Below are 24,457 nucleotides of genomic sequence, written 5' to 3'. Positions count from 1 at the left end.
ATAAATATATAGTAGTGTGTAACAAACACGTTTCCTTTTTTCAGGGCACTTTTGCTGTTTTCCGTACTGTAATACCAATTACCCGCGACACTAATGACCCTAATATACAGGGCGTAAATTTTAAGTTGACGAACCAGTATAACTCGAAATATAAGCTTCACGCCAAAAAACGTGCAGAATCCAAAGCTGATTATTTTCGAGTAGGACATCTGCTGGTGCTAAAATTAGCCCGCCACCTCAGCCCCTTGGAGGGTGCGGCGGGAGGCAGCTTTAAAATTTCAAATTGGAGCCCCCACTTTTATTGCAGAATCAGATTCTACATAAAAAACTTAAATCAGTTGTCTTAAACATTTGTTTTGATTCTTGGTAGTTGGCGCTTAATTCTAGGAAATCCATGTTCTCATTTTTCCATGGAAAATGGATACGGATAAATAAAAAATACTTATTTACTTTGTAAATTTTGATTAGTTAATCAAATCCCAGTAGGAGATGGTTTGAGAAAAAGAGAGGAATTAGAGTTCTACAGATGTTGACCCCAATAGTATTTTTTTCCGCAGATTCGAATACCTTTTGTTTGTTTCGTGGTCATGAGGCTACACAACTTTTAATTATCAAACAAATCATTTTAATAGCTAACTACCTATCCAAACATCCTACTTACTAACGAGTGAACTCATTAACTAGCAGAATAAACAAAGTAGAAGACTGAGGAAAAGACTAACCTACTCGCTAAATAAAGATGAACGTATTCCCGTTTGAAACTTGGTGGTCCTGAAAATGAAAGACTGGTTTCGTTTTATTGTCGATTTTTTGCAAAGACTTGCAAGTTTAGTGTTTTTTTATTTATTCGTAACCGTTTTCCACGCAAAAATGAGAACATGAATTTTCTTGAATTACAGCGCTAACTACCAAGAATCAAAATAAATGTTTAAGACAAAATGTACGTATTTTTTATGTAGAATCTGATTCTGCAGTAAAGATGGGGGTTCGAATTTGAAATTCTAAAGTTGCCTCCCGCCCCACCCCCAGCGAGCTGGGGCGGTGGTCTAATCTTAGCACCATCAGATGTCTCCTCGAAAATAATCAACTTTGGATTCTACACATTTTTTGGTGTGAAGCTTATTTTTCGAGTTACTCTGGTTTATCAACATAAATGTACTCCCTGTATGTGCAAAAGAATAGTCCTTTCTTAGAGGAAGTCCTTTTCTTATCTTCCACCACTTTGTATGTCAATCCGTACATTAAAGTGCATAATAAGCGTGCAAGGACAAAAATTATCTCCTTAGAATTACTCCTTTTTTTCTTCTTTATTCAAATACATTGTAAGGACATATTTTCCAAGATACTGTCATGATATCTGCAGCATCTTAAGGATTATGCAGGGTGGTCAGAAACCAAAAAACGTCGAAGGGAATTGCAGGGCAGGCTGTGCTGAGAAATAACTGGTAAGAAAAAATTAAATACGTTGCGCCATTTCCAGTTAATCAGCTCTCACGTTAGCCAATCTGGCCATCGCGAGCGCAAATTGAAGGGACCTTCCATGTATAACTAGTTTTGATTAATGTAATAGCGTAGATGATAGCGCAATGGATACTTACTACCTTCTCAAGTACAGTTTTTGTACCACTCTCTTCTTTAGTGTTAGGAAACTAAGTTAAGTACACGTTTGGCGACACCGTCTGTTGCGCGCCACTTGAATATGCTCGCGCAAAGACATTCTTCGCAAAATTCAGTGCTGATTAGTTCGGCAACGGGGCAACGTATTGAATTTTTCCTTAACAGTTATTTGTGAGCACAACGTATCCTAAAATACGTTCACAAGCTTTTCAACCTGTTACTGACCACCCTATCTTCTTCATTTTATAAAATACAGCTTTTATTGTAGAAATTATACAGGTTATTGGTCAAGTCTATGTTATGTGATATTGCTTCCTACACATAAACAGAGTTGGGTTATTAGTGATCCCTCACTACCGAAACATACGGGGAGTTTGCCTTAAGGTACTGTATCAAATCCCACTGACTTTGCTTTATAAGTTACTGTGCGTATTATTTCAATATTAAATAAATTTTTCAGTCTACTTAACAGGGCTTCAAGTGCTTCATGATTTTCAGATGAGGCAGATACCCCATACTCACTCTTTAGAATGCCGCACTTCGTAGAATGCCAGTTTTACTACACGTATCTGTTACCTGTCAAAGGATAGCTTTTGTGTAGAGGTAAATTATTACTGCTGATGACGTGACATACATACGTTCCGCGTGATTGAAAATAAACCTTCATTTCCTCTCTAGATCCACTTACGGGGGCAGTAAATTGAGTTCCCCACACACAAACACATCACTCACACGCACACACAAACACACACACACACACACACACACACACACACACACACACACGCAAACACAAACACAAAGGTGTGGTGGTGGAGGGGGGGGGGGTGAAATTTGAAAATTTAAACGCTATTGTAAAGGAGAAAGTCCAACGTATTACATTGTATTTGTCAACGTTTATATCTTAGCAAAGTAAGCTACACTCGTAGCAAAATATTTTTGGAATACAGAGCAGTACCACTGAGGTAATGATAACATTATCTGAACAACAGATGTTACTTTTGACTGTGATAAATTATGAGTAACAGAACGGAACATAATATTTCTAAAGTGAGCAATTATTCAAGATGTCATAACTTGCGGTTTAACTCCTGCTGATCGATATTAGGTATGGAATACTGAGCAACAGGAGTACGGGGCACTGATATCGCACTTCTGTGGTGGAGACTGCCACCCAAGACATTAATATTTTTGGTGTATTTGTAAAATAAAGTAAGCGTTTGGTGGTGTAAGTTCTCTCGTAAAATGTTCTGTCTTAAGTAGTTTGGGTTGAGTCTATGAGAGGAATTGAAAGAATGTTTAACTGTAGTTTGGGCCTAGTATGTAGCTCAACTTATCAAAAAAGAAATGATGCGCTAAGAATTAGCTAGAAAATGAGTATTGATAGAACGTACCCGTATGTCCGACCGCCTACTGACTGTTCTCTTTTATTAGAGAATGTTAAATTCTGTGGTCCTCTAAGGCAGTTTCTACAACTCAGTCGCAATACCAAAAAATTTAGGTTGAAACAACTCTCTAACTCCGATTTTGTCGAAAATAAATACCTATTTCAAGCGCGAGTGGCGTATTGGCAGACACACATACCGATAACAAACGGATAGATCGTGGAGACGCGGGCAGTCAGCGTCATGGAAAGTCATTAGGGACCGCACGTGGCGCAATAGAGCGCGATGCGCGGTAGCTGTCTCTCTGGTAATGACTTGTCGTGGCGGACAAAGGGTCGTTCGTTCTGATGGCCCCAAGAGAATGGCCGCAGCCTGTTCAATGGGAAGCCGCACCGCTCACCGGCTCGGCATTATTGGCAGAGGAAATTAGAGGTAATCCACCAGGATTCCTGCACGAAGTCCTCTTTCTTATCTCGATCACGTCGAGCACCACAGCCTCCGCTAATGTTAATGTGTAACTAAAACCAGCTCAGCCGTATTATTTATTACAAATCTATTGTGTTATGCCCTGTCTCGTTCGCAGAACATCTTTAGGCTGCCTCCAGTTGAACAACAAAAGTAATTACGCTAGAAGTGAAGCACCTTAACGAATGAAATAGGCAACTAACACTAATAGCGTCCCTGTACCAAATCATCTCCGAGTTGTGATGACTCCTTGCACATATGATCTGGTTGTCGTTTATGAAGATCAAATACAAAAATAATGACCATAAACATTCTGCCGATCGCCTACCGGAAGTAAGCGAGCAACCACGAGATGCTGGATACAGTAAGCTGTCCACATACGGCCGCTTCGGGACGAAGACCAGCATCTAAACTTTGTAATTGTCCTCTCTCGAATGCTGCAGTCGATTGTGCGACCACAACAGTTATAAGCAATGACAAAGCCTTATGTAGGGAACTGGTATTAAAGAGTACACAATTATTTCGAGCAACGAACGAACGTTAACAACAAAATTACGCACAATAACGAAGGAATAGGTAACAGTACTTACACCAGACAATATAGTCATATGCCTACTACGAGAGTAAGTAAATAATTCTAATAACTGGTAGCAGCAAAATTCGTTAACTATGTCGGAAATGGTAATTATAACCTCACAGAGCGAACGTAAGTCATGAGTAACGTAGTTACAAAGATGCACCGTCTTTGGAAACGTCAAACAGCTAAATCATCCAAACTAGTGTTTTCAGTCTGTTGGTGTTAATTTATGGGAGCTATGCTAAACTCGCCATATAACACTGTAAGAGAACCTGTTTCTACAATCATACGGCGTGATCACAGAATAAAAGCGTTTACAACAAAAAAGTCTGGTTACTGAATATGTAAAAGGACTGAAAATAAATTAACTGATAAGTTCTTGTCCATTGCTAACAAACTAAAAGCGAGCTGTGTTGAATTTGCTGTATATGTGTACAATAAAAGAACTGATGCCAAAGCTTACACGAGGTTACATTAATGTTAGACGGATTTGCTCCTATATTTAACAGTGGGTAACTAATTATAGCGGGCCGCTGTGGTCTCGCGGTTCTAGGCGCTCAGTCCGGAACCGCGCGACTCCTACGGTCGCAGGTTCGAATCCTGCCTCGGGCATGGATGTGTGTGATGTCCTTAGGTTAGTTGGGTTTAATTAGTTCCAAGTCCTAAAGGACTGATGACCTAAGATGTTAAGTCCCATAGAGCCATTTGAACCATTTGAACTAATTATACACATGATGAAATAATTGCGCACAACAGAAAAGTTTCAGTCGTTCAAATGGCTCTGAGCACTATGGGACTTATCATGTATGCTCGTCAGTCCCCTAGAACTTAAAACTACTTAAACCTAACTAACATAAGGACAACACACAACACCCAGTCTTCACGAAGCAGAGAAAATCCCTGACCTCGCCGAGAATTGAACCCGGGAACTCGGGCGCGGGAAGCGAGTACGCTACCGCACCACCACGAGCTACGAACAGTTACAGTCGTATATGGACTGTCTAAACCTAGCTGTGTTAAACTTGCTACTGTTGTGTACAGGCACAGAACTGGAAGTAAAGAGTAAAATATCACTGAACAGTTAATCTTAGCAATTGATTAAAAGATACGAACAAAGGTTAAAAAAGCAGCAGAGCAGAATGACTATGGAACAGATAAGCGTGATGAAATAAAGCTAGCAACGGATACGGTAGGAAACATCTTTGACCGAAACCCCGAAATACGAGTACCGCCACAGTCTCGTCACACTAATATTCGTATTACGTTTACCTTCGACAACCGTTCGTACTCTATTGGTGCCACCACCAACGGCCACTGTTTAGCAAACCACGGTTCTTGATTGCTCTTCGGATTGCCTGTGACACTCTCTTATCGTCGGATACGAGAACGGGTTTTGAAATGACGCAGTGTATTTGTTACTCATTCCCAGCTCCTTGTAAGAGAGAAGACTTTGAGCAAGCCCTCGAATGGCGACGAGTGGTTAGGGGTACGTGCAGTTTGTCCGTTGAAAAATAAAATTCAGCCTGCACCATGAATTCCAAAAATTTTGGTACAAAATTCTACTGTAACAGCAAATGCAATTTAATACTATCCGTTCCGATTGAGAGAAAACGTTTTTGTGTTCCTACGGTAGCATTGGATCGTAATTTTTGTCCAACACAACTCAGTGCTCTCATCATCTGGTTAAATAACTTAGCTCTTGAATCTAAAACACTAAAATGTACTCCGAGACAAATTCGTGTTCACAAAATGAAACGGAATGAAGATACGTATTACTGTGGGTCAGCGTCTTACATTAAAGCGACGACGAATTCCGTTACTGACTGTCTCGTCTCACACTGCAAAAAAATGGTTCGAATGGCTCTGAGCACTATGGGACTCAACTGCTGTGGTTATCAGTCCCCTAGAACTTAGAACTACTTAAACCTAACTAACCTAAGGACATCACACACATCCATGCCCGAGGCAGGATTCGAAGCTGCGACCATAGCGGTCGAGCGGTTCCAGACTGAAGCGCCTAGAACTGCTCGGCCACATTGGCCGGGTATAAAAATCACTTCCGCTCTTTTTACTGCTTACGAAAACCACACATGGCATGTTGTAGCAATATACAGCGAGATCTTCAGAGGTGGTAGTCCAGATTGGTGTACACACAAATACCTCTAGTACCCAGTAGCACGTCCTCTTGTATTGCTGTAAGCCTGTATTCATCGTGGCATACTAACCATAGGTTCATTAAGGCACTGTTGGTCCAGACTGTCCCATTCCTCAATGGTGATTCGGCGTAGATCCCTCAGAGTGGTGAGTCCCATCGGCCATAAACAGCCCTTTTCAGTCTATCCCAGGCATGTTCAATAAGTTTCTTGTCTGGAGAACATGCTGGCCACTCCAGTCGAGCGATGACGCTATCCCGAAAGAAGTCATTCACAAGATGAACACGGTGGGGCGCGAATTGTCGTCCATGAAGACAAATGCCTCGCCAATATGCTGCTGACAGGGTTGCACTATCAGTCGGAGGATGGTATTCATTCTTTCGTTGAGCCGTTACGGCGCCTTGCATGGCCAGCAGCGGCGTACGTCGGTGACACACACTGTCATCCCAAAATAGCAGAGAAGCTCCACCTTGCTGCACTCAGTGGTAAGTGTGTCTAAGGCGGTCAGGCAGAGCGGATTGCCTCCAAACACGTCCCCGACGATTGTCTGGTAGAAGGCATATGCGACATTCATCGGTGAAGAGAACGTGATGCCAATCCTGAGCTGTTCATTTGGCATGACGTTGGCCCCGTCTGAAGTGCAATGCATGGTGTCGTGTTTGCAAATATGGACCTCACCATAGGCGTCTGGAGTGAATATGCGCATCGTGCAGCTTATTGGGCACATTTTGAGTCGTAACACGACGTCCAGTGGCTGCAAGAAAAGCATTATTCAACATGGTGGCACTGATGTCAGGGTTCCTTCGAGCCATAATCTGTAGGTGGTGGTCATCCAGTACTCGACCTTACGCGGCTTGAGCGAGGCATGCCATCGACAGTTCCTGTCTCTCTCTCTATCTCCTCCATGTCCGAACAACATCGCTTTGGTTCACTCCGAGGCGTCTGGACACTTCCCTCGTGGACAGCCATTCCTGGCACGAAGCAACAATGCGTACGCTATCAAACCGCGGTATTGACCGTCTGGTTGAACTACAGACAACACGAGCCGTGTACTTTCTTCCTGGTGGAATGACTGGAACTGATCGGCTGTCGGTCCCCTTCCGTCTAATAGCCGCAGCCCGTGCGTGGTTGGTTACATCATTGGGGGGGGGGGGTGGGGGTTAGTGACATCTCTGAATAGTCGAAGGTACTGTGTCTGTGATACGATATGCACAGTCAAAGTCCATCTTCAGGTGTTCTGGGAACCAGGGTGATACAAAACTTTTTTGATGTGTGTATTTGCTGGCGGGTCTCTCTTTGCTGGCGGGCCTCTTACATTTGTTCAGTGCTGCCTTGGACTCCAGCGTACTTAAATTTTCCTTCCTGTATCAGAGGATAGAATTGTTTCTTTTTGTGTACATACCTGAATTACAAGTATCCGACATAACTGTACCTTCGGTCGCCTTTCTTGGTTTGGTCACCTCTTTACCCGGTTTCTTGTGGGCGTCCTTAGAAGCAAAGTGACACATTTATGATTAAAATCTTCTCTTTTTGTGAACTTCTACATTTTTGCCATCGGAAACCGTGCTTGCGAGGGAAAATCACAATTTTTTTTATTTGTTATTTTTTGTAGTAGGTTTTTAATCCCACGTCAGACATGGTTTTCAGAGCGACAGATAGAGATTGGAGCACCAACATATGAATATGGGTATCATTTTTATCTTTTACATACACATTCTTCTTTAAAGTGTTCGTGATGAACGACGGATACACCGGGTACTTCCGGAAAGCACAGAGTCGGTAACAGCAAGTTACTAGACATCACATACATGGGAGTTCTGCGTATTCTTGCCAGAGCATAACAAAACTCTATGCAGTATGCACACTGGAGCCCAGACAGAATTCGCTCACACTGGTGGCTTCTTATTGCTTACAGCTACGGAACCCCACTTACGAGCGAAAGCACCTATGATCGATCGCTCGCTGCGACCCTGACACACACGAGGTACTTGTCAAGCACTTAGTATTTCAGACAAACCTCTCGTGAAGGTCTGCTGTGAAAAATGAACTATGACTATGCTTAACAGCAGTTACAAAACACCTTGTCGCCTAATACTCGCAAAAAAAAATTCGAATAAAAGGGATATTTTAATTTCTTATACCTGTTATGTAACTTTTTTTTGTAATCTGCGGGCTATGTTACACAGTACATTACAGTTGTCATTCGTGTAAAATTGGTTGTGTTAACCGCTCCCAAATAGTTCTTAAAGTCGTCAACTCCATTTTCATTTATTAGTCATTTCATGTAAATACAAATTGTTATGTAGTGATTTTGAAATGACTGTGTGTCTGTAGAAATATTAAATGCTGCAGTGCTCGTTCACATGACTCTTCTTATAAACAGTAATGTGGATAGACAGAGAATACAAGTGTCAACTGTACAGTTCCAATATGTTACTCAAGGCTGGTGTAAAACTAATGTGCGCAACGGAAAATAATGAACGCTAAAATGAAAGTTTGGCTCTGTCTGACTACCCCTTGAAGCAGATATGAGGATCTCTTAATGATGATATCTCCTCCTTCTTGTTCTTTAACATATAAATTACAACATAAACGTAAATGAATGATTAAGGAAACCACTGATTATAAAATGATAAATGCTGTTTCTGCTTATGCACTCATTGTAGATTAAAACCCCCTTACACTACAACTGTTTCTATATCAATGTCCAATGACCATAAATATGTCGTCCGCAGCTCGTGGTCGTGCGGTAGCGTTCTCGCTTCCCACGACCGGGTTCCTGGGTTCGATTCCCGACGGGGTCAGGGATTTTCTCTGCCTCGTTATGACTGGGTGTTGTGTGCTGTCCTTAGGTTAGTTAGGTTTAAGTAATTCTAAGGTCTAGGGGGCTGATGACCATAGATGTTAACTCTCATAGTGGTCTGAACCATAAATACACTCCTGGAAATGGAAAAAAGAACACATTGACACCGGTGTGTCAGACCCACCATACTTGCTCCGGACACTGCGAGAGGGCTGTACAAGCAATGATCACACGCATGGCACAGCGGACACACCATAAACCGCGGTGTTGGCCGTTGAATGGCGCTAGCTGCGCAGCATATGTGCACCGCCGCCGTCAGTGTCAGCCAGTTTGCCATGGCATACGGAGCTCCATCGCAGTCTTTAACACTGGTAGCATGCCGCGACAGCGTGGACGTGAACCGTATGTGCAGTTGACGGACTTTGAGCGAGGGCGTATAGTGGGCATGCGGGAGGCCGGGTGGACGTACCGCCGAATTGCTCAACACGTGGGGCGTGAGGTCTCCACAGTACATCGATGTTGTCGCCAGTGGTCGGCGGAAGGTGCACGTGCCCGTCGACCTGGGACCGGACCGCAGCGACGCACGGATGCACGCCAAGACCGTAGGATCCTACGCAGTGCCGTAGGGGACAGCACCGCCACTTCCCAGCAAATTAGGGACACTGTTGCTCCTGGGGTATCGGCGAGGACCATTCGCAACCGTCTCCATCAAGCTGGGCAACGGTCCCGCACACCGTTAGGCCGTCTTCCGCTCACGCCCCAACATCGTGCAGCCCGCCTCCAGTGGTGTCGCGACAGGCGTGAATGGAGGGACGAATGGAGACGTGTCGTCTTCAGCGATGAGAGTCACTTCTGCCTTGGTGCCAATGATGGTCGTATGCGTGTTTGGCGCCGTGCAGGTGAGCGCCACAATCGGGACTGCATACGACCGAGGCACACAGGGCCAACACCCGGCATCATGGTGTGGGGAGCGATCTCCTACACTGGCCGTACACCTCTGGTGATCGTCGAGGGGACACTGAATAGTGCACGGTACATCCAAACCGTCATCGAACCCATCGTTCTACCATTCCTAGACCGGCAAGGGAACTTGCTGTTCCATTAGGACAATGCACGTCCGCATGTATCCCGTGCCACCCAACGTGCTCTAGAAGGTGTAAGTCAACTACCCTTGTCAGCAAGATCTCCGGATCTGTCCCCCATTGAGCATGTTTGGGACTGGATGAACCGTCGTCTCACGCGGTCTGCACGTCCAGTACGAACGCTGGTCCAATTGAGGCGCCAGGTGGAAATGGCATGGCAAGCCGTTCCACAGGACTACATCCAGCATCTCTACGATCGTCTCCATGGGAGAATAGCAGCCTGCATTGCTGCGAAAGGTGGATATACACTGTACTAGTGCCGACATTGTGCATGCTCTGTTGCCTGTGTCTATGTGCCTGTGGTTCTGTCAGTGTGATCATGTGATGTATCTGACCCCAGGAATGTGTCAATAAAGTTTCCCCTTCCTGGGACAATGAATTCACGGTGTTCTTATTTCAATTTCCAGGAGTGTATGTACAAATGAATTACCTTACCAATACGATTGATCTATTGCCGAAATCTTCCACTTTTTTCTGCTACGTGATCTAATATAAATAACGCGAGACGACTGACATCAACTTTGTACCAAAAACTAGAAGGCACTGCGTTCGAAGATGATCTACAGTGGTGTGCAGCCTTAGTGGAAATAAAAATTACGTGATCACAGCTGTTTAACTTTAAAGCTATAATAAGCCGAGGCAGTTAGTAATATCACCATATTTACTGCGTCGGTGCGGAGGAGTAATGGTTCTCGTACACGTCTGCGATGACGGAACAACTCCAGCCACAAAATATATAAAAAAAACTCTTTCAAACACTAGGACGGCACAGGATGATCCTCTGGCTAGTATAATCTAATACTAACTTCTCCTCTCTTTGTTCTACAGACGTGAACTCCCAGCGACAAGGACGGAGTTCAGTTAACGTCTCAACGTGAGTAAAGGCAGAAGAAGTGCTCTCAGTCACTGAATGCCACACACTCAACAACGTCTCCCAACCCAGAGGCGAAGTCCAGAATCGTATAAGTTTGCCACAGTACAGTGCCTAACCGTTATAACTATAAAATCTCCTGAGAGCAAGAACAGCAAGCCCATCTGTAACAACAAAGCTGACACTGAGCGACCGTCAAACCTTGGCCCTCAAAACGGAAGACCTTTTCTCACCACCACTGGCTTCCCTCAGCTGCCCTCGTAACTCAGAAGGCGAGCCATATTGTCGAGACCACGGAATATTCTCCCTCTCTACAGATTCTTCCGAACGGCAACCAACCAACTTTTGTCGTCCAGCGCGGAAAGTTTGCGAGGAAATACCTATACTCAAACAATGGTACGCTTCTCAGAGTAAAAAAACTCTTGGAAATAACACAGCCTGCGATTTCCGAGGTGATGCTTCCTCGTTCCTCTCTGCTGCGTGCAAGATTTTCAGAGTTTCCGAAGTATTATCCAGTTATCCTTCTGGCCTCACTACAAGCCGGCAGACCGCAACTTTATTGTGCTTCCGCCCGCAGGTACCCAGACGGTCAGTCTTGGCACTTCCTGTGTGAAGCAGGACCAACACACATATGAGGGCTTTTCCACTGCCGTTTTATTTCCACTGGCATTCCAACCTCTAGTAGTATAGACAATCATTCATTACATCGTTTTGATAATAAACACACTCTGTCACCCCTCATGCAATAAGTGTTAACAGCTATTTACAAGGTATAAGTGACAATGTCAGTCTTCTTTAAATATTCATGTATACGATATACGATTACATAACTGTAAGTTTAATGTAATAAATATTATAAACTGTTAAAACCCCGACATTCATTTATAAAAACGCTGTATGTAGGTGAGTGCTAGTAATGTGTAAAATTATATGAACCTTACACAGTAAGTATGACATAGGCGTATGAGCAGATCAGTTCACGTAACACTGTCTCCTTGGAGCCAGCATCTACACGGGTACTTTACGCTCCTCTGTCCCTTACTCAAAAAGTGTGGAGTGGGGGAATCTTGGGTGTACATTAGTTTCTGTACAGTCGCCCATGACGCTTTTGTGAGGCCAGGGCGATACGACCGAGGGAAGAATAACGTCTCCCTACATTATTCACTTCAAGGAGACATTTTGTTTTCCTCACAGTGTACTGGCGGAAATGCAGTCTGCCTGTCGGCCGGCATCAAGGACCAGCCACTGGAGACACTGGAGACACTCTTGGGGTTTGGAGACTAACACACTGCTGGCTTCTCACCACTGACAGCCTAAGTACAATCCCACACAAATCACTATCTGCAAAAATTAATTGCACTTAATACATTGTACTACATTCTCATTGCTCATCCCTTAGCCATCTCTGATAGCATAGCGCTATGGACTGTTTATTTGTTCACATCCATGTTTGCTATTACTGTCCTAATGAAGTGTTTAAAAATGCAAAGTGGCGATTGATGTGGGTGTTGCACTCCTAGTGCATAGTCCATAAAGATACCTACCTTTCATTGACCGCTGCTTAACACTGGAATTTTGTCTTCGTCTGTTCACAGCTTAGAGTAAGATAGGTGTGGTACTGGGCGGAAAAAAATCTGCATGAGTATATTACATACATCTTAATTAGTACAAATATCAATCATAAATCAAATAGAATAGATTGGGTGCCAATCCACATAGTGTGACATGTATGTACAGGTTTAGATGAAACCTATACAGACAGTGTACTAAGGTAAATATATCATAGGTCAATGACGACATCTGTATATGTATAAAGGGCAGCCCTAGGGCTCATCTCTCTCGCCATTGCGGACAATGTAAGGCAACACACTGGCTGGAAAGACGTTAAGCATACTGATATTAATCATAAATAAGTTATAATAATTAATTTATCATGAAATGCTGTATTTCACATTGGAGAAGCCTGGGAAGAACACAGTGATCACACAGTTAAGATTGTGATATCATCCAAGGCTGTAGTTTTAACGAGGAGGCCTTATTAATTAATATTAGAGATAAATGACAAATCTTAAGATTAATGAAACAAACACAAAATTATGCCAACGAACACTAAATACATGTAAATATCTAAATATCCATAAATTGAGCTGGTTCTGCTGGAACAGAGTCGAGGCAAACCCCAAAGTTATGAAATAAATTGGAATAAGAAAGACATGAGCAATCAAGAAAGTGTGTTATGTCATTAAATTCTCTATTTGGTTGTACACTTAAGGGTAAAGGGTACTTTCCCGGCTCAATATTATGTAAAAATAGCACACCTACTACTTTCTGGCACTGTTTATAATGTATCTGTTTTATAGATTTTTTGTTGATATCAGGTAATTTAGCACCCCTTGTAAACAAATCAGAAGTATTTTGAAAGGTTTTGAACTTCTTTAGCGTTATTAAAACAAATTACAAAGAAATTGATGCAATTCCTGTTCCAGAACGCTCCCTCAAACTGAGGTACCATTTAATCCAATGTTATGCATTTGAAGAATACCCCATTTTTACCAGATATGCATGAAATGATGGCTGAGGTACTACACCTATTTAACTCAACCTATTATGTATATTACAAGGATAAGAATAAATACATATTACATTTTAATTTTTATAATTTTTTCCTAATAAAATGTTATTTTCTATTATTTAGATGACTCAGCAATAAAGCTTAGGCCTATTATCAAGTATGGACTATTGCAAGTTACAGAAAAAACTACTTTAACGTTTTATAAACATTAGGAAACATTTGTACCTGAATGATGAAAAGTACAACTTCTGCGAAATTGTGAATGAAGATATGAGTCCAATTAAGCTGCACCTCAGAACATTCCTGGAGCTTAGTTCTCAACCTGCAGCATTTCGTCATCTTCAAGCTTCCTCTTGGCATTCCTTTTAGCACTTTTTATTTCTTTGGTAATTTGATGAGCGAATCTTTCAGCTTCTTGGACCCGTAGTCCGTCACAAGCAAGCAACTGATCTTCCATATTAGAAGCTCAATCTATGCCTAAATTTCTGAGAACTTCCAACATTCCTATCACTCTATCATTGAAACATATTACTGCATGTAATACTCCAAACTTTAATGTATTTAACCTTACAAAAACAGTCTTGGGTAATCTTTCCCATATACAGTGGTTGAAACTTTCATTTGTATTCTGAGTACCCCCATGAAGATATTTATCAAGCAAAACACGGTCACTCAGGTCCCTAAAAATTGGTTTTATTTCCCTCATAACAGGCTCAGGAGGAGAATGCTTAAGACCACTTTCTTTTGCTTTTTGGTAACCATACCTAGAAGCTGCTCCTTTAGGGCAAAGTCCGTGCACTGGTTGGTCATATGTGGACAACGTATGAAACTAGGTGGCCCAAACCGATTTTCTTATTGCTGTAACATCATTCAGAGGTGCAGTTCGTCCAGTAGCCAATCCACAATAACTCTGAAGAACGTCTATTTCAGTCTCTGTCAATATGCGTCGGCCAGACAGATTCTCCATCAGATAACAGCTTTTCTTTCATTTCTCTCCGTAGCTTCCTCAATCTAGCTCTCATTCTCTGTTTCTCATATCCACATCACTGCAATTTTTTTACCAAGGTATCACCATAAACATTGAATTCATTAATTTTATTGAAAGCTTTAGAGTCCCCATCGCCTTGTTATTTCGTATATCTAACGTTATAGACGGGCTCCGACCTCTAAAATATTTTTAGAGCTCCATCACACTTTATACCTTCACTGTAACCATCATAATACTTAGAACACTGATATTCAATATGCCCTTTAGTTTCACCATGGCAGGTGTAGCAGTTCTTGGATAAGCACTCAACATCAACCACTTTTCCATCCTCTAGAGAAGTAGCACATACAACACCATTCAAGAGTCGATGTCCTCGACGTTGCCATGTTCGACCAGGTGCAACAGCAATGTCCCTAGTTTCACTAATATTTACAGTTTCTTCCACTGCCCATTTTATAGATGCTTTAGACGCAACCGTCAAGGTACCTAAAAGCATTTTTACCTACCGAGAGGAGGAGGAAAGTCTATCAAACCACAAAATCTTTGAGCAGCCTTCTTTCCTTTCCCTATTGCGCGCATTGCATATACTAACTTCAAATTCACATCATATGAATTATGCACAATGTTTGAAGTCAATTCCTAAGCAGATTTATAGTTGGATCTACACAGATCAACAAATTCTGTAGCTCAACGGTTCCTGCTACTTTGTTGTGCAGTCATTTCCAGACAGCCTACACCATCACATTGTTTACATTTCGCCACTTCCTTTATCAAAGAAGGTAAGATGCCCACATCAAGAACTACAAATCTACTGCAAACAGCGTCATTATAAATACAAAAATTTGAATCACCAGGAGGAGTGCCATGTAGGATTTTCTTTCCTGAAGAACTGATACATCGGTTACTTTCAACAGTGTGGTTTGCTTTGTTTCTGAACTGGTTACCAGGGAATTTCCTTTTATTGATTTCTTGATGCATGGCATAGTTCGTATTTCTTGCACTCTAACGGATATGTACTTCCACAAAAATATGTAGCACTTGGGCAACGAACATTCAGTAACGTGTGAACAAACTGCTTCAGCGAAACAAAAGTAAATACCACCAAAGACTATCATTTACAGACACTATAAACCTGCACTGTTACAAACATATACAATGTACCATACGTATAATCGCTGGACACAGATAGTCCATAGTTCTTTTCGAAATAATAGTGGTTTCTGTAACAGAAATAAAGGGGACATGATGGCATACATGGCCGTAACTTTCAAATTAGGTTTTTCATTTTAAACCCTATAATGTATATATCAATGTAATCAGAAAAGACAATAGAATTAAATAAAGTCATAAGATATTTGGATTTTTTCACCAGTTATAAGTACCCTTGAGACGTCTCCTGGCAAGACATTTCCAAAATCGGTGTAATATATGTGAAAATAGAAACATTGATCTTTATTATTATTATGTCATTTTTGTATGAACTGTTGTCTATTATGTAGAGTCTCTAAAAAAGGAAACAATCATTTTTCATTTTTGTGTTTGTGCAATATTTATGTATCTATATTTTGCAAATAACGTCTATAGTTAGCGAGTGTGGAAATCGAAACAATGATAATTGAAAAAAATTAACAAAGATATTTATTAGTGTACGGAATTGATTATAAATAGTGAAGGCTTCAATGTTACACTCTCTCTATTTTTCTAGCCGTTAAAGTTGTAAGAGCGTGTGACGCTCGATTGAATGCTTGGTTGGCTTTCTTTAGTTCTTTGTTGGAGAAAGACGCCATTGGAGGCTGACGTATAAAAATGCCTGTCCTTTGAATTTATGTTGATTTTTGAATATAGAAATTGTTAAAAATACTTGTAATAATTTATTGCTAGCTTTCCTAGTATTTCATTCCACATTTTTAGCAGTTCTCAGTATATTTAGAATTTCTCATGAAGCAGAGCTGCCCCACGATCGCTGGAGCCGCTGCCAAGGCTCAGTGACGTAAATAATTTATGTAAATCAGAGTCGTAAAACTTTACTTGGTAATACCAGAGTCTGCTGTGATGAAACCTGTTCTGGCTAATAATAATATTAAAGTCAAATTTCTTTTTTTGTCTCATGCTCTCGTGTTTGTCATGGAAATCGATAAGCGTTCATACGTTAAAGAACCCATTGCAGCTTTTATGTTTAGCGAACATAGCATACTGTAACTTCTGTACATGTAAATAAGAGTAATTTGCCGTTCATTTCAGAGATAAAAGTAGAGAACATGTTTAATTTCATAATTGGGTACAGTACTGATAACGTGTTCCAATTCTAAAAGGCCAGATCAAGGCAAAATCAAAATAGTTTACAAATTAAAGATCACACGTTCACAGCAGGAAATCTGTTAGTGTTGTGCTTATCCCCACATAGTAGGTCGAGGTGCACAAAGTTGAAGCTTTTCAGCTACAGAAACTAATAGAGAGAAGGGCATGTTAGCTTTTGTGTTCGCAACAATAATCAATATACAGTTAATTAAAATGTTATGCAACATAAACTGCATTGAAAATCAAAACGTTCGTGGTGGGGAGACGCGAAACCCTGTATCTTTATGACATAGATACAATGAAAGCAATGGCATGTAAGTCAAGCTTCGATGATTCAGTAATAGTAACTGTTTGGTAATGTTTAATTAACAAGATATTACAGTATAGAGAGACAATTATTGCACCTCCTTAAAAATCGTAATGTCACTGATGTAGGGCTGTGTTGAACATGAGTGTTTCCTAACAAGTGAGGAAAAGACTGCACACCAAAAGCCTCGATACTCACTTGCGTTAAGTGGGGGTTGGGTTGTTTAGGGAAGGAGACCACACAGCGAGGTCATCGGTCTCATCGGATTAGGGAAGGATGGGGAAGGAAGTCGGCCGTGCCCTTTGAGAGGAAACATCCTGGCATTTTCCTGGAGTGATTTAGGGAAATCACGGAAAACCTAAATCAGGATGGCCGAACGTTGGATTGAACCGTCGTTCTCCCGAATGCGAGTCCAGTGTCTGACCACTGCTCCACCTAGCTCGGTCTGCGTTAAGTGGTATGTGGTGCATTGTCCTCATGATAGCAGTGGTGCTTAGCGAGGTGAGAGGCTGGGTTCAAATGGCTCTGAGCACTATGGGACTTAACATCTATGGTCATCAGTCCCCTAGAACTTAGAACTACTTAAACCTAACTAACCTAAGGACAGCACACAACACCCAGTCATCACGAGGCAGAGAAAATCCCTAACCCCGCCGGAAATAGAACCCGGGAACCCGGGCGTGGGAAGCGAGAATGCTACAGCACCACCACCAGCTGTGGACGGGAGGCTGGGGATGACTTGAAGATGTGTAGTGGATACCTCTGTTGCTGCTTTGATCGCCATCGTAGTGTGGCGCTGTGGGCCTTCGCCAAAGTTTCTTTGCTGCTATTCGGAGGGTGCAGCCACTTGTGCCTCTGGCGTCGCACACTGAAGTTCGTCCGCCTTATCGACAACGTCAGAGCGGCGTATCGCCAAGACATCTGCGGGGATTGGTTGAACGGTGAAGACGATGCTACTTGCTGTGGCGCATGCCATCTGTCAGCGATTCTCGGATGCCCATGTTGAGCATAGACTGCCTGTGGTGTCCTGTGACATCGGAAAAGGGCTCACCAGGGCGTTGCCAGGAAGTGGGTCACTGGCCCTTGGCACGCCTGTAGGACAGGCCGAACTGTGGAGGGAGCTGTACAGCAGCTCTGCGACACGGGCTGGTAACCAGCATCAGCAGCATTCCCGATGAAAGGGACAGCTGTCCAGGCGGTAGTTGGACCCGGCTTCACGAGGCTTCTCACCTTGCGTCGTGGCATGGGGCCGCGTACCGCATTGTTCATCTCCTTTCTCCTGGCTTTTGGCGGGAATCTGTTGGTTCCCATTCCGCGTGTCCTGCACTCCCGACTCTACCTGTGTCTGTACTGGGCGCAGCTCTGGCGAAGTGCGGTTTGCTAAACATGAAATAAATCAAAAACAGCTTCATACACATTTTTTTCACAAATTAAATGTGATCAATACAGTCGAATAAACTAGGAATTGGATGTGGTAATAAATTATATATTAGCAAATAACATCTTAAACAGTTGGCGGTAGCAGTGGTTATTGTTAGGATAAAATGTTACTTGCGTCGGGGTACCTCTGTAGTTCTAGAACTAATGTGATGAAGGAATGCATGTGGGAGAATTTGAAAAAGAAATATATGCCCAGTACCATGTAAAGGAACCATAGCACCTTCGAGCCTGCGACCTTGTGAATTTACTGTACATGCACCTATTCTAGCATGCAATTATTAGTGATGGTGTGGTAACAGTACTTGAAGTACTGCAGAATAACTGTGAAATGCGCAAAAGTAATAATTATTATGCAAGGACTTCTCTTGTGCCGTCTATTTGTTGTTCGCCAGCTCCTTTAGAAAACATTGTTAAACAAGATAAGACTTTATGAACACTGCAAATTAGAGTTCGAAAGAATGTAAGATTTTTTTCCCAAAAGCAGCACCGTAGTAGGTCTTCCATCTTGTGAAGCAAGTTGTACGTCTGAAACTTTGGCAACTGGCATTAGAAACTGTGAAACTGTTGAAATTTCACGCATATCATATTGGTCAAACTGCGGTGCATGTCCATGAACAAATACTCAATAATTTTCTTGTTTCCGCTTAATGGTGTGGGAAATGTTTGTGCATGAGGTGACTAGTAAAGTGTCTATACTGCTCGCAGACACCACTACCTGATGAATGTGCGACGCCTCCTGAAGACAACAGTGCAACCCAGACGCAGCTATGCCGTGGGAGAGTTACCCGAGCAAAGAAAGTGGGTAGAGCGTGGCTCTTCCAATAACAGCAAGGATTTATATGCTTCAAAACTCTTGCGTATCGCCACTAGCGAACCATTATGTCAATGGTAAGGCCACACTGACACGACCACAAAATAGCGAGTTTTTGAGAGGTAGAGTCTCTCCGCTAATTTCGTAAAACGGTACAAAACGCCACAGTACATTAACGGCATAATTGCGCGAAGCTAGCTCCTTCAAAACTTTACTAAATGCCTGACAAGGCCCCGCTGAATATTTTAACAGTGCTTAGTGAGATCTAAATGTGCTTAATGACATTTAATCCTAAAAATGACGCAATCAGTGTTAGGTCAATGCGTGTTATCAGTGGCAAGTCTCCCATTTAAAGTGAAGTGCTCAACCACCGTGTTCAAAGATGTGCTGACGAGAGCAACACGAACGACACGAAATTAATATTCGATATTTACGTCCTGAACCAGCGAGAGAAAAATAATTAAATGAGAAATCTTAAAAGTAGTCTGATCAGGACACTAGATAAGGAAAAACAGGAACCTAACCTAATACTGGGATACCACTGAGTCCAGCGAAAGCCGTTTTAAATTCTCATTCCAATAACTGCATTAACCAAAGAGAAGAATAAGACGTTAGCCTATTAAGTAAGAAAATCGTGTAACTACAAATATGTCATTTGTCAGTGAGGACTAGCATGGGACATTGTTCGCTCTCCGAAGTGTTTCACATGGCTTACTTGATATAAGCCAATAGACATGTGTGGCTTCATAAATTTTAATATCAGAGTGTTTGCTTGGGCCACGCTCCGGACACGAACTGGCCGTTGTAAACAGAGAAGAATCCGTGGCGTTTGCGCTGGGCCTTGTTGGATAGGCGGAAAGATTTGAGTAAGATTTTCTCGCCCACGTGAAACACATTAACGTGTGCCATCTTATCGGCGCTTGTTCATACTTAGCGACGCTTCCTTTATTCTTTTGAGTGCTAACTCGACAATGGTGTCGTGTTGTTCTCTGTCCCTCAGTGGAAACTCCATTAGCTTTCGAATGAGGTCGACGGGTTGTTTGTGTCTGAACAAAGTAAGTGGGCCAATGCGGGATACATCGCGTAGGGGCTCATTCAGTACGTTATGAATGTCTGAAACGAAGATATCCCAGGATGCGTGCAGTTTGGAGCAGTATGCCCTACAGAGTTTTCCAAGCTCTTTCATGATACGCTCCTACTGGTTTGAGCTGGGATTGTGTGTGGATATGTAAACAGGCTTCACTCTGTGTCTTCATAATGTTTCCTTCCAGGAGTTAGAGCAAACCTGTGGACCGTTGTCCGACCTCATCGCTGCCAAACTCAACTATGGCACATAAAGCTACCGATCCAACTGTTACGGAGATGACGAGATGGAGTTAAGTGTTGCTCTCCTCCCCCTTCTCGTCTGCGAGCAAATGCCGTATGTCTTCATACCCGATGAGATTAATGTTTTTGTTTATTTGTCTATAATTATGAGCATTATGCAATGTTCTCGAACGTATGTGGCGCTAGTTTTGGTTCTACATCTACATCTACATAACTATATACTCCGCTAGCCAACAAGTAGTGTGTGGCGGAGGGCACAATTCGCTCCAAAGTCGTGGCGTTACTTATGGTTCTACATCTACATCTACATAACTATATACTCCGCTAGCCAACAAGTAGTGTGTGGCGGAGGGCACAATTCGCTCCAAAGTCATATTTCCCCTCTCTGTTCCACTCGCGGATCGTGCGAGGGAAAAACGACTGTCTGAACGCCTCAGTACGAGGTCTTATTTCCCTTATCTTTGAATGATGATCATTACGTGATTTGAAAGTTGGTGGTAATAATATATGCTCTACATCTTTGGCGAAGATTGGATTTCGGAATTTAGTGATCAGCCCCTTCCGTTTAGCACGTCGCCTATCTGCAAGTGTCCCCCGTTGATACTTGAATTCGACGATGGGTTAGGGCCACGCAATCGCACTCGCCCGCCGTTACGGTTTATGAAGCGCTGGTCGTTATTGCCGTTGTTAGATTGTTGATCCTGTCTCTGGTCCCGCCAATTAGTGTGGGTCATGTTGTCATTGTGACTACGACGATCATCCTTGGCATTTTTGTGACTACTGTTGTTCTGGTAGCTACTACTTTCCCTGTTTTGATTATCACCACGCCCGTTGTTCCCGCGCGACTGATAATTGGTTTTTCCGTTCGATCTGTTGTTTTTATATTTGTGGCGTCTGTCTTTGAATATTGAGACTTCGTATAGTAGATGTATGAAAGCATCAGGATTTGCATCACACCGACCGACCAAGGTTAGCTGTTACGTAAAAGACAGTTTAGAGTAACAGATTCGCTAAATGTCCTTTTAACGAATACTGCGTGTCAAGAATCTAGTTTTTTCTCATCAGGCCTTGGAGCATTTTACCCGAGATTGTTCTGCTCGTGACCAGTAAATCAACCTAACTTTTCTGTAAATGCCTTATAAGTATCGCAACATTCTGCAGCACGTCACATTTTGTTGAGGGATTTGCTGTTCACGTGACTGTATTAGAATTCAGTTTTTGGGTATACAGTGGCCAAACGCTGGAAACGCATTCAGGTATGGTCTGTACCAGGCAACGAGGCGAAGTGGACCACCTTCATTGAAATTAGGATTATATATAATACCTTCAGCTGCTGGCGGTCTTTGATCTATATCAACGGGACAGGTGAAAATTTGTGCCCCGACCAGGACTCGAACCCGGGGTATCCTGCGTACATGGAAAACGCTCTGTCCATGTGAGCCATCGAGTGCACAGAGGATAGCGCGACTGCAGGGACTATCTCGCTCACGCTTTCCGCGAGACTCACATGCTCTTCTTATACGTCCACACACTACAGTCGTAGTGTCCCTACCCAATACTCTCTTTACTCGTGGAAGAAATTCTTACCAAGTCCCGTTAGAGTTCCAGTAATATGTATGCAACCGCACAGAAGAGGAAGGTCATGGCCGGTTATTGCTTGAACTGTATACTTATATGGATATGGTGTCTGTTGTTTCGGACAATCCTCTTTCTTGTTGTTCCACGGTATTTGTCATATTTCTTTGATTTCCCTGTCTAAAGAGTCTAGCGCAGCTACGCTTCGGCGTACACACCTGGCTGGCAGTACAAGATGTGAGTTGCGGGTGGTATTGGAACATGCAATATGAAAGTAAAGACTACGAGCGGATTAAAACTGTTTGCCGGATCGAGACACGAACTCGGGACCTCTGCGTTTCATGGGCAAATGCTCTGCAGACTCAGCCAACCAAGTATGACTCGCTACCAGGCAGTTTGATATCAGCACACTCTCCGCAACAGAGTGAAAATTACTTTCTCGAAACATTCCCGAAGCGGCAGCTAATTTATGTGTCCGTAATATCACTTCTTCCACAAGTGCTAGTTCTGCAAGTTTCGCAGGAGAGCTTATGTGAAGTTTGGAAGATAGGAGACAACGCACTGACAAAAATGAAGCTGTGAGGATGGGTCATCAGTTGGGATAGGGTAGCTCAGTCGGTAGAGCACTGGCCGCGAAAGGCAAGAGCCCGAGTCAGCCACACAGCTTTGATATGTCTGGAATTTTCATATCAGCCCACACTCCAATACTGAGTGAAAATCTCGTTCTGGAATATGAAGATACGTTAAAGAACCTAACCATCTACTCTCATACTCACTACAATTTAGAGCTTAACGATACAACGCTAATGCAACGCCATTGTGTAGGCCCACATTTTCACTGACATGACGCAGAAACCACGAGAAAAGAACTTTCCACAGAAGACAATAACTGCTGAAAAGTAAACACATTAGCTCAGGAAATTTTAGCAAGCAATGAAGTTATAGTGACGCTTCGATCAGCCAGTTATAAGCAACTGTGTGCTGCCTGACAAAGAATTGAGAACAAAAAACTACTTTCAAATATTGGAAGATGGAGAAATCTGAATATCTTTTCTTTCGTAGGAAGAACTCAGAACGCGGGTTTAAAGGCAGGACCACCAATTCTGGGATGCGACCTCCACGTTTTCTTTGCTACCGCACAGTGATATACAAATGAAGTATGTGCTGAACTCGGAATTCTATTATAAATTCCCCCCAATGCGATTCTTGTGCACTTAGTGAGAGCTGAGTTTGCAATTACCTCATAGGAAGTAGTAATTCACGTAAATTATTGACATGAAGTTAACCCCACAAAAATTTGTGACCTGGTTTTAGGAGAGGATTGGTGTTCCGATATATGTGTAGTCTGTAATATCGGAAAAGGTAATCAGATTCATTAAATTTGATTGTTGCATGTGTTAACAAATTGAATTAATAAGATGATGCATCTTGATTGTTGACATATTAATATCTTAACAAAGAGAAAGGAGTGAAACACTAAACTATGAAACCCAGCTATGCGCATTCCCTGTTCTCCTTAACTTAATGGGGGCACGTACGTTACATCCGCATCTAATCATAGAAATAATGCGAGAATCTGCTGCTATGCTCAGTAGCTCAATGACCATCCATTTAACTTCTCTATACTGCAAGGATGATCGCACTGTGGCCAGAGCAACGTATATTACCTATTGTGCTCTTCTGCTCTACGACAGGGTCCCAGGCCGGCCATTGTGGCCGAGCGGTTCTAGGCGCTTCAGTCTGGAACCGCGCTACGGCTACAGTCGAAGATTCGAATCCTGCCTCGGGCATGGATGTATCTGATGTCATTAGGTTAGTTAGGTTTAAGCAGTTCTAAGTTCTAGAGGACTGATGACCTCATGTTAAGTCCCATAGTGCTCAGAGCCATCTGAACCATTTTTGAACCTCAGATATTAAGTCCAATAGTGCTCAGAGCCATTTTAACCATTTGAACAGGGTCCCCAGCCGATTGTTCTCATCGTGTTGTTAAGCCGATGGGGTGTGACGTCTCTGCAACCACAGCGGCGCACCTACGTGACACAATTCCGCGAAATTATGCGGAGTTCCGGATGAGGTACACAGCTACTCTGCAATCACTTTGCATCGAACGGCACAGAGTACTGAGTT

The sequence above is a fragment of the Schistocerca gregaria genome, chromosome 5 (assembly GCF_023897955.1).
Source record: "Schistocerca gregaria isolate iqSchGreg1 chromosome 5, iqSchGreg1.2, whole genome shotgun sequence".
NCBI classification, from domain to species: Eukaryota; Metazoa; Arthropoda; class Insecta; order Orthoptera; family Acrididae; genus Schistocerca; species Schistocerca gregaria.
Note: the sequence above shows the minus strand (reverse complement) of the source record.